Source organism: Bison bison, unplaced genomic scaffold (genome assembly GCF_000754665.1).
Source record: "Bison bison bison isolate TAMUID 2011002044 unplaced genomic scaffold, Bison_UMD1.0 scf7180017864465, whole genome shotgun sequence".
In the NCBI taxonomy this organism is placed as follows: Eukaryota; Metazoa; Chordata; class Mammalia; order Artiodactyla; family Bovidae; genus Bison; species Bison bison.
This window is the reverse complement of record NW_011495026.1, coordinates 9,441,955-9,453,104: the sequence shown is the minus strand read 5'-3', so window position 1 is coordinate 9,453,104 and position 11,150 is coordinate 9,441,955.

Genomic DNA, 11,150 nt, shown 5'->3' with positions numbered 1-11,150 from the left:
TCTGGCGTCCCCTTCCCTCCTGCCTCCAATCCCTCCCAGCATCAGAGTCTTTTCCAATGAGTTAGCTCTTCACGTGAGGTGGCCAAAGTACTGGAGTTTCAGCTTCACCGTCATTCCCTCCAAAGAAATCCCAGGGCTGATCTCCTTCAGAATGGACTGGTTGGATCTCCTTGCAGTCCAAAGGACTCTCAAGAGTCTTCTCCAACACCACAGTTCAAAAGCATCAATTCTTCGATGCTCAGCCTTCTTCACAGTCCAACTCTCACATCCATACATGACCACAGGCAAAACCATAGCCTTAACTAGACGGACCTTTGTTGGCAAAGTAATGTCTCTGCTTTTGAATATGCTCTCTAGGTTGGTCATAACTTTCCTTTTAAGGAGTAAACATGTTTTAATTTCATCTGCAGTGCTTTCATGTTTTCATTTCAGCTGCAATCACCATCTGCAGTGATTTTGGAGCCCAAAAAATAAAGTCTGACACTCAGGCACTCTAATCAGATCGAATCCCTTGATCTATTTGTCACTTTCACTGTGTAATCATAAGGGATTTGTTTAAGTCATACCTGAATGGCCCAGTGGTTTTCTCTACTTTCTTCAATATAAGTCTGGATTTGGCAATAAGAAGTTCATAATCTGAGCCACAGCCAGATCTGGGTCATCTTGTTTTTACTGACAGTATAGAGCTTCTCCATCTTCAGCTGCAAAGAATAAAATCAATCTGATTTCAGTATTGACCATCTGGTGATGTCCATGTGTAGAGTTGTCTCTTGTGTTGTTGAAAGATGGTGCTTTTATGACCAATGCATTCTCTTGGCAAAACTGTTAGCCTTTGCCCTGCTTCATTTTGTAATCCAAGGCCAAACTGTCTTGTTAGTCCAGGTATCTCTTGACTTCCTACTTTTACATTTTCAGTTCCCTATGTTGAAGAAGACTTTTTTTGATGTCTTTTTTAGAAGGTCTTGTAGTTCTTCATAGAACCATTGAACTTCAGCCTCTTTGGCATCAGTAGTTGGGGCATAGACTTGGATTACTGTTATATTGAGTGCATTAATAGCTTAAATAATTAAGTTTCATGGTGACTCTTCAGGCACAGTTTGTCTCTCTTACTCTGCTTCTCTCTGTGCTCAGAAAGCACTCCCCAGAGTGGCAAAGAGGACAATTGACAACTCCAGCCTAAATCCTGTAAGCTTAACAACCTCAGTATAAAGAGAACATTTCTCTCTAAATAATTACAACAAAAATCATGAATAAGAAGGCTTCTCTATGCTCTAACTTATATGATGTTCCCACTTATGGAGCAGGGGAAGAGGTGAGACCAACCCCAGTTGACCACAAGGACTGCGGGTTGGTCAAAGACGAATTCATAAAGAAAAAAAAAAGGTTCTAATGCCAGAGGAAGGGGAAAAGATACTAGGCTGACAGAAGCAATGGTTGGGGTTCTTTCTTGGTTGGATTGTTGCTCCTCAAAAGGGAAAAGGAAATTTCAGCATTAAAAGTAGAAGCAACAGAGGCCAGAATTTCTGAGCCATTACTAGACTAGACCTCATGAGAAGAGCAAAAGTAGATGAGAAAATAATACCAAATTGGTTACACCACTGGGACTCTATTGCAGAGGGCTATGTTACACAGAAAATCATGGTAACCTTTTGGAAGGAGAAGGCATGACCAGAGGCAGCTAAAAAGGATGATTTAACTGATGTGTTTGATTAATGTCTTGCAATCTCAAATCTTTCTTCTGTGGCAACTACTGGGAACAGTGTTTGCCCTGTAAGAAACTGTATTAAAATACAGTTCAGTGATGCCAAGGTTGTGGAAGAGTTTCTCAGATGAACTGTTCATCAGGAGAGCAATCCTCTAAAAGCAGACAGTAAAGGGGAATTCAGCACTAATTGTCACTAGCAGTAGAATAAGTCTGAAAACAAGGTTCTACATTGTCAGATGTGTACACGCTTTACAAGGCACTTTCCTGTGCCTTGTTTTATTCCATTTTTGTGAGCAGTCTCTGATGTCAGAGATGCTGGAATGATTACAGCTGTTTCACAGCTGAGGAAATCCGCACTGTTTCTGGCTTCATCCTAAGTGAGGGAACGAGGATAACAGTGTCCTGGTCAAAGAACCCATAAAGAGGACCCCTGCTAGATTAAGGTTACTTTCCTGGGAGCCAGTGGCCAGGCATTCTGCCTGTTTAAGAATGTGGTGTGCTCTCCTCTCAGTTGCTCCTGTGTGAGCAGGACAGTAGCTAATGGTACCAGTGCATGCTAAGTTGCTTCATTGTGTCTGATTCTTTGTGACCCTATGGACTGTAGCCCTCCAGGCTCCTCTGTCCATGGGATTTTCCAGGCAAGAATACTGGAGTGGGTTGCCATGCCCTCCTCCAGGGGATCTTTCCCACCCAGGGATCCAACCTGCATCTCTTACGTCTCCCGCACTGGCAGGCAGATTCTTTACCGTTAGCGCCACCTGGGAAGCCCCAAAGCAGCTTTCAAACACTCCTGTTCTTGTTCACTCTGAGATCTGTAGGTCCAAGAAGAAATGCTGTTCCTGACCCTGAAGCTCCTTTTAGAAATGATCTCATTATACAAAGTGAATATTTTTGTAAAGTCCAGGACTGAAAGAGCTGAGAAAATGTTTCAGAGTTCACACCATTTGCTTTTGTGTGGGGTGGGGCAACACAGTCCTGACGTTTTAGAATTTGGGTGTCTTGTATGTATCAATAATTGCATTGTTTCAATAGGTGGCAGTATGTCCTCTCCTTTAAAAGATTTTCTTTTTAAAAGGGCACATTCAGTGAAAAGCTGTCAGGAAAGGAAGAGGTGCTAATAATAATAAAAGCAAATAGAAAATGTTCCAACAACCCACATTGTTCATGGTCACAACTCAAGTCATTGATCAGGCTTTAATCCACCAGTAATAACTTCAGACCAAAAGTTGTATCATGACACTTTTTACTTAAAATTCTAGTGCTATTTAGTTCTATCCTCATCAGGAATGTATGAATAGCATATTGGAAAGGCTTTGTCAGATGACACTGAGCTCTTTCCCACCCACCATGTTCTGGCCATATCTGTCCTGCTCCACCATTCTGAGTGACCAGCTCCAAACTCTTCTCTCTTTTTAAGATTGATTTCTCCATCAACAGAAAAAAATGTTTTAATTCCATTTACAATGGCATTTCTCCAAAGGGACCATCCAAGGAACAGTTGATTTCAACTGAGTCAAAAAAGGAAGGGAGAGGCTTACTAAAAGCTTGGAATGACCCAGAGGGAGGGTATGGGGAGGGAGGAGGGAGGAGGGTTCAGGATGGGGAACACAGGTATACCTGTGGCGGATTCATTTCAATATTTGGCAAAACTAATACAATATTGTAAAGTTTAAAAATAAAATTAAATTAAAAAAAAAAAGCTTGGAATGTACACACTACCCTACATTCTAAGAATAAGAATATCCTTATCAGAGAAAGGCTGTTCTGTTTGTGGCATGAAGTGATGATGGCCACCATGGGGTGGAGTAGTTTGGTAAGGAGGGGTAACAGGCCCTTCTGGACTTGTGGTATGTGGGACCATGTTGAACTTGAGAAGTCACTCTTTGTGCTACAAATTGATTCAGCTCCCAAACTGGGCTTTTGAGAATTAGATTGTAGCCCCCAAAAGGCGATAACCTATATAAAATATATATATATAATATATATAATAAATATATATATAATTATATTGAAACAAATATATCCTGAAACTGCCTCATTTTTATAATAAAGTTAATCTTTGCCCTAAGCCTTCTTCTTAGTTAAAAAATAAGCTTTTAAATGAAAAAAATAATCACACTTACTGTAGTAGATATAGGTGGTGCCTGCCCAGATGCCCTTAGATCCTTCTCATCAACTCTGTGTACCCATCCAACCTGTACCCTTTGGTGATGTAAGACCAAAGGATGGCACTTGGGCACTGGAGCAGCCTTACCTGTGTCTTAAAGCTCCACAGACATGTAAGTGGCTGCGAAAGTACAAAAACTCAGTCCCTTGCATTCCAGGCAGAACTAACAACTCAAAGGTGTAACTGTTGCTGTAGGGCACCCTGCAGGATTTAGATGAATCTGGGGCTTCACCTGAACCTAGGCCTGAATTTCCCTTTCCCGGTCCTACTTTCCTCAATCCCTTCCAGGTTTTTCTCCCATTTCCTTAGTAAACCACTTGCACTGGAATCCTTGACTCAGGTTCTACTTCTAGGAAAACTTGATCAGAAATACTTATTGTTCTCTCTCTTTCTGTATTTCTCTCTCTATTCTCTCTTATCCTTTTTCCTTTTGTATGTTAAATTTGGATATGTTCTTGAATCAAAGATTATATAGAAAAAACAGATAACAAACTTTTCTCCTCCAAATCGACCATCTCTCAGCCTGATAGTAAGATGGTAACATGATCAGAGTTAGTTTAAAAAGACAGCTTTAAAGATGCTATTTTTTAAGATGTTATTTAAAGATGTTATTTTTAACTAAGGTACCACAACCTAGAATCTTCCTTGGTAGCAATTGGGAAAAACTTCACTCTCCTCCCTGTTTAAAATTGACTCCTCATCTGCCTCACACATGCCCTCTCCCTAGCCCCTTTCTCTGCTTGTATTTCTCTATAGCAGTTCTCCATAGCACTTGACCATCTCATTCAAATGAGTGAAGGAAAACTAAAGAAAGTGAAAAAAATAAAATAATTTGTAACATTTGAGGAAGGCTTCTTAAAAAGAATATTTCATTATGAATGGGAAGGTAGAGAAGAGATTCATAAGTGGGTGTATGATACTTTGAATTTTCTATTTTTGTAAGGGTAGAAAAGATAATCATATGGAAGAGTTTCAGTTGTATGACTGGAAATCATTGAGATGTTTTATCTACCAGCAAAAGAACTCTAGACAATAAAACCCCAGAAGTTTTCTTTAGAAAAATATTTTTGCTAAAATTTTAATGATAAGTGGAATTTATGTTTTCATTTTTATCTTCCAATTTTTGGATTTCGGAAGGCCAATTGCAAAAATAAAGAAGAGGTGTGGTTACATCTGATAAGAGGATGGGGGGAAATTTGCAGAAAATGCATGATACCCAAAAGTCAAGGAAAAGCTATAAGGGGAAAAAAAAATTAGTATATTACTTGCATAAAAACAAGAAAGCAACCTGTGCATTGGGGATTAAAACCCAATGGCACAGGAAAGTCAAACACTGGCTCTGTATCAACCTAGAGGGGTGGGATGGGGAGGGAGATGGGAGGGAGGTTCAAGAAGGTAATATATATATACCTACGGCTGATTCATGTTGAGGTTTGACAGAAAACAACGAAAGTCTGTAAAGCAATTAAAATAAATGAAAAAAATTTTTTAAGGAAATGAGATCAATAAAAAAATTACGAGAATGTTTCCTCAGGCTTGCTCACACTAAGAGCAAGTCTGACTGGATTTCGTTTAGATTTCCCTAAAATGAGCTCCCTCCCATGATAAAGGGGTTATCCTGTTTCCAGATGCCTTTTGAGAGTATTTTTAGAGATGCCTCAAAAAGATCTACATTAGCTCTTCTCTTTTTATTTTTTAACTCTTCTCTTTATTTATTTTTGACAATTTTGGTCTGCTTTGTGCTGCCTGAGAAAACTCAGAAGGCATCCGTTATGGCTGAAGTTGGGAGTCGAGGCAGAGCACCCCTTCGTGTAGGAAGGTGATCTCAAGAAAATGCTTCAGGAAAATAAAAAGTCATTTCCTAGAAATAAAATAAACAAACCAAAAAAACCCTAAGGGCAGAACTTCAATGCCAACCGTCACAGAACCCACCAGTAGTTTCCGCAAATATTTGAGTTCCTTCCATGTTCAAGGCATCATTCTAGATGCCAGATATATAGCAGTAAACAAAAAAGACAAAATCTCTGTAGAATTAAGCTTACATTTCTACACATAAATTATTAAAATATGTATGTCTAGAGTGGAAGTACTACGGAGAAAAATAAAGCAGGGGTATGTATGGAGGGGGTTGCGATTTAAAATTCAGCCTGAGTCAAAGAAGACCTGGTGGAGAGATGACAACTGAACACGGTAATGAAGGAAGTGAGGCAATAGGACACATGGACATGTGGCAGGAGAACATCCCAGAGGAGTGCAAACAGGTGGGGTAAAAGTAGAAACAGCGACAAGGTTTATTTTCTTGGGCTCCATAATCACTGCAGATGGTGACTACAGCCATGAAATTCAAAGATCCTTGCTCCTTGGAAGAAAAGCTATGATGAACTTAGGCAATGTATTAAAAAGCAGAGACATCACTTTGCCAACAAACGTCTGTACAAAGCTATGGTTTTTCCAGTAGTCATGTACGGATGTGAGAGTTGGACCATAAAGAAGGCTGAGAGTCAAAGAATTGATACTTTCCAACTGTGGTGTTGGAGAAGATTCTTGAGAGTCCCTTGGACTGCAAGGAGATCCAACCAGTCAATCGTGATGGAAATCAACCCTGATTATTCATTGAAAGGGCTGATCCCAAAGCTGAACTCCAATACTTTGGCAACCTAATGTGAAGAGCCAACTCATTGGAAAAGACCCTGATGCTGGGAAAGATTGAGGGCAAGAGAAGGGACAACAGAGGATGAGATGGTTTGATGGCCTCACCAACTCAGTGAACTTGCATTTGAACAAACTCAGGGAGTAGCTTAGTGTCCAACTAAGTGTTCCTTAGTAGCTTAGTGTCCAACTTAGTGAAGGACAGGGAAGCCTAGCATGCTGCAGTCCCTGGGGTTGCAAAGGGTTGGACACAACTTAGCAATTGAACGACAACAGTATGTCCAGAATGGTAAGTATATGGGGGAAAATAAAGCAGGGGTGTTGAGGGGTTGCAATTTAAAACACAGCCACAGTCAGAGAAGACCTGGTAGAGGGAAGATGACAACTGAACCTGGTAATGAAGGAGACTATAGACCACATGGACATTTGTGGGAAAGCATTCCAAAGGAAGGGAAAAGTGCAAATGACTTAGGTAAGAATGTGGCTGGAGTGTTGGAAAACAATGACAGTGTGGCAGGAGTTGAGTAAGAAGAGTGAAAATTAGGTTAGAGAGAGGACGGGGAGATGGGACATGGCCTTGTAGCCCCTGTTGTAGGGCTTTGGCTTTACATGAATGAGGTGTGAGCCTTTGGAAGGTTTTCAGCTGAAAGATGTCATATTCTGATTAGTTTTTAAAGGATCATTCAGGTTGCAAATAGATTTTGGTGAAAGGCAAGGACCAAAGCAGGATAACTATTTAAGAAGATACCATCATCTGGGTGAAATTTGTAGTGGCCTGGATAAAGTGGGAGCTGGATTCTAGAGATATTTTTTGAAAACAGTTGTCAATTATCACTGGCTTTGGTGATAGTTAAATTCAATGTGAAAGAGAAAAGTGTCAAGGGAAATTTCAATGCATAATCATGTATTTGTGTTTTGTTGTCATTTCAACAACTTAGTTGCTAAATTGTGTCAGGCTCTTTGCGACTCCAAGGATCATAGCCCGCTAGGCTCCTCTGTCCATGGGATTCTCCAGGCAATAATACTGGAGTGGGTTGCCATTTCCTTCTACAAGGGATCTTTGTGACCCAGGAATCAACCCCACATCTCCTGCATTGCAGGTGTATTCTTTACCACTGAGCCAGCTGGGTGTGTTTTGTTCAACTCCATTATGTAAACATCTATTTTCTACTGTGGGTTATCTAACATTTATAAGGCATTGTGCTAGTGAAATGCATTTTCTTGTGCCAAAGAGCTTATATTCTGGGAAGGGAAGCAGACAAATAAATCAATAAACTTGTGTATTGTTTGTATATGCCACAGTAAGTCTAACAACCAAAGTATGCTCAATTTCTGAAAATGGGGAGAGATTAACACTGTCACAGAGATAGAATAAGGTGAAGGAAATCCTTCTAGAGGAAGTGATGACTACATTGAATATTGATGGACCCTTGAGGGGTTTTCTGGGTGCTAAAGAGACAGTGGAAACATAATAGAGGAGAGGTCACTGCAAGTAAAAACACACAGAGGGATAAAACAAATGTGGTATGTCCAGGAAAATAGAAATAGATTAGATTGACTGGAATGTGAAGTTCAAAGTAGGAGCTGAGTGGAGCAGACAATAAAGGATTTTCTATCCCCTGCTCCTTGCATGGGCTATACAGAGAGTGGAGAAGGAAATGGCAACCCACTCTAGTATTCTTGCCTGGAGCGTCCCATGAACAGAGGAGCCTGGCAGGCTACAGTCCATGGGGTTGCAAGATTCGGACACAACTTAGCAACTAAACCACTACCACCATACAAGGGAGAGCCAGTGAAAAGTTTTAAGTATGGGAGAATTTGATCATACTTAGGTTTTCTAAAACATCAGTCTGGTGGCCATGCAGAGATAGATTGGAAAGAGGAGGAGACAAGAAGCTAGAAACCCAACAAAATTTATCACAGCCATTGCTGAGAACCTGAATTAAGACAATGGCAGAGGAAATAGAAATGAAAGGATGGACTTAAAAGTTAGAAATAGCAAAGCCCAGTGGTGAATTGGATACAGTGTATGAGAGAGAAGGGGAGAGACTTGGAGGCTGGGAGATGCGTTCCCATCAATTAAGATTAGAGAACACTGCCATCATAGCATCATTTATAATAGCCAAGATATGGATGTAACCTAAGTGCCCATGAAACAGAAGCACAGATAAAGAAGATATAGTATACAGTGGAATACTACTCAGCCTATAAAGGATGGAATCTTTTTTTTTTTCCAGCAACCTGCATAAACTTTGAGAGTATTATGCTAAGTAATGTAAGTCCGACAGAGAAAGTCAAATACCATATGATTTCACTCAGACATGTTATAAACAGACAAAGAAGCAAACCAAAACCAAAATAAATGATCAAATCAAACCAACCAAAAACAGAAACATAGGTATAGAGGAAAGAGCAGTGGTACTGGAATGGAAAAGGCAGGAGGGGGAGGGTGAAATGGGTAATGGGGATCAAGTGTATGGTGACAGATGGAAACTAAATTTTGGGTGGTGAGCATACTACAGGTTATGCATAAGTCAAAATATATTACTGTACATATGAAATATAAAATGTTAGAAACCTGTGTTACCTCAACAAAAATAAATCAAAAAAGAAATTTTTTAAGAATAGAAATGATAAAGATCAGGGAGAGCTGGAAAACAAAGAAGGTCATGGAAGTTGGGGAAAGTGGTGAGATCAATTTTGGCATGTGAGATAAAGGTGAAGAGCCTGGAGGATAAACATGAATGTCTCCCATAAGGACCTGGAAATCTGTAGAGAGGAATAGCCTTTATCTGTAGATTTAGGGGTCAAAGATATATACAGGGGTATCTAAAACAACAGGCTGCAATGAATATAATCAATCTGATTTTGGTGTTGACCATCTGGTGATCTCCATGTGTAGAGTCTTCTCTTGTGTTGTTGGAAGAGGGTGTTTGCTATGACCAGTGAGTTCTCTTGGCAGAACTCTATTAGCCTTTGCCCTCTTCATTCTGTACTCCAAGGCCAAATTTGCCTGTTACTCCACATGTTTCTTGACTTCCTACTTTTTGCATTCCAGTCCCCTATGATGGAAAGGACATCTTTTTTGGGTGTTGGTTCTAGAAGGTCTTGTAAGTCTTCACAGAACTGTTCAACTTCAGCTTCTTTGGTGTTACTGGTGGGGCATACACTTGAATTACTGTGATATTGAATGGTTTGCCTTGGAAATGAACAGAGATCATTCTGTTGTTTTTGAGATCGCATCCAAGTACTGCATTTCTGACTCTTTTGTTGACTATGATGGCTACTCCATTTCTTCTAAGGGATTCCTGCCCACAGTAGTAGATATAATGGTCATCTGAGTTAAATTCACCCATTCCTTGGACCATGAAGTTCTTATTGCCAAATTCAGACTGAAATTGAAGAAATTGGAGAAAACCACTAGACCATTCAGGTATGACCTAAATCAAATCCCTTATGACTATACAGTGGAAGTGAGAAATAGATTTAAGGGACTAGATCTGATAGACAGAGTGCCTGATGAACTATGAATGGAGGTTCATGACATTGTACAGGGGACAGGAATCAAGACCATCCCAAGAAAAAGAAATGCAAAAAAGCAAAATGGCTGTCTGAGGAGACCTTACAAATAGCTGTGAAAAGACAGGAAGTGAAAAGCAAAGGAGAAAAGGAAAGATATACCCATTTGAATGCAGAGTTCCAAAGAATAGCAAGGAGAGATAAGAAAGCCTTCCTCAGCAATCAATGCAAAGAAATAGAGGAAAACAATAAAATGGGAATGACTAGAGATCTCTTCAAGAAAATTAGAGATACCAAGGGAACATTTCATGCAAAGATGGGCTCAAAAAAGGACAGAAATTATAGGGACCTAACAGAAGCAGCAGATATTAAGAAGAGGTGGCAAGAATACACAGAAGAATTGTACAAAAAAGATCTTCATGACCCAGATAATCACAATAGTGTGATCACTCACCTAGAGCCAGACATTCTGAAATGTGAAGTCAAGTGGGCCTTAGGAAGCATCACTATGAACAAAGCTAGTGGAGGTGATGGAATTCCAGTTGAGCTATTTCAAATCCTAAAAGATGATGCTGTGAAAGTGCTGCACTCAATATGCCAACAAATATGGAAAACTCAGCAGTGGCCACAGGACTGGAAAAGGTCAGTTTTCATTCCAGTTCCAAAGAAAGACAATGCCAAAGAATGATCAAACTACTGCACAATTACATCATCTCACACGCTAGTAAAGTAATGCTTAAAATTCTCCAAGCCAGGCTTCAACAATACGTGAACCGTGAACTTCCTGATGTTCAAGCTGGTTTTAGAAAAGGCAGAGGAACAAGAGATCAAATTGCCAACATCCGCTGGATCATGGAAAAAGCAAGAGAGTTCCAGAAAAACATCTATTTCTGCTTTATTGACTATGCCAAAGCCTTTGACTGTGTGGATCACAATAAACTAGAAAATTCTGAAAGAGATGGGAATACCAGACCACCTGATCTGTCTCTTGAGAAATTTGTATGCAGGTCAGGAAGCAACAGTTAGAACTGGACATGGAACAACAGACTGGTTCCAAATAGGAAAAGGAGTACGTCAAGGCTGTATATTGTCACCCTGCTTATTTAATTT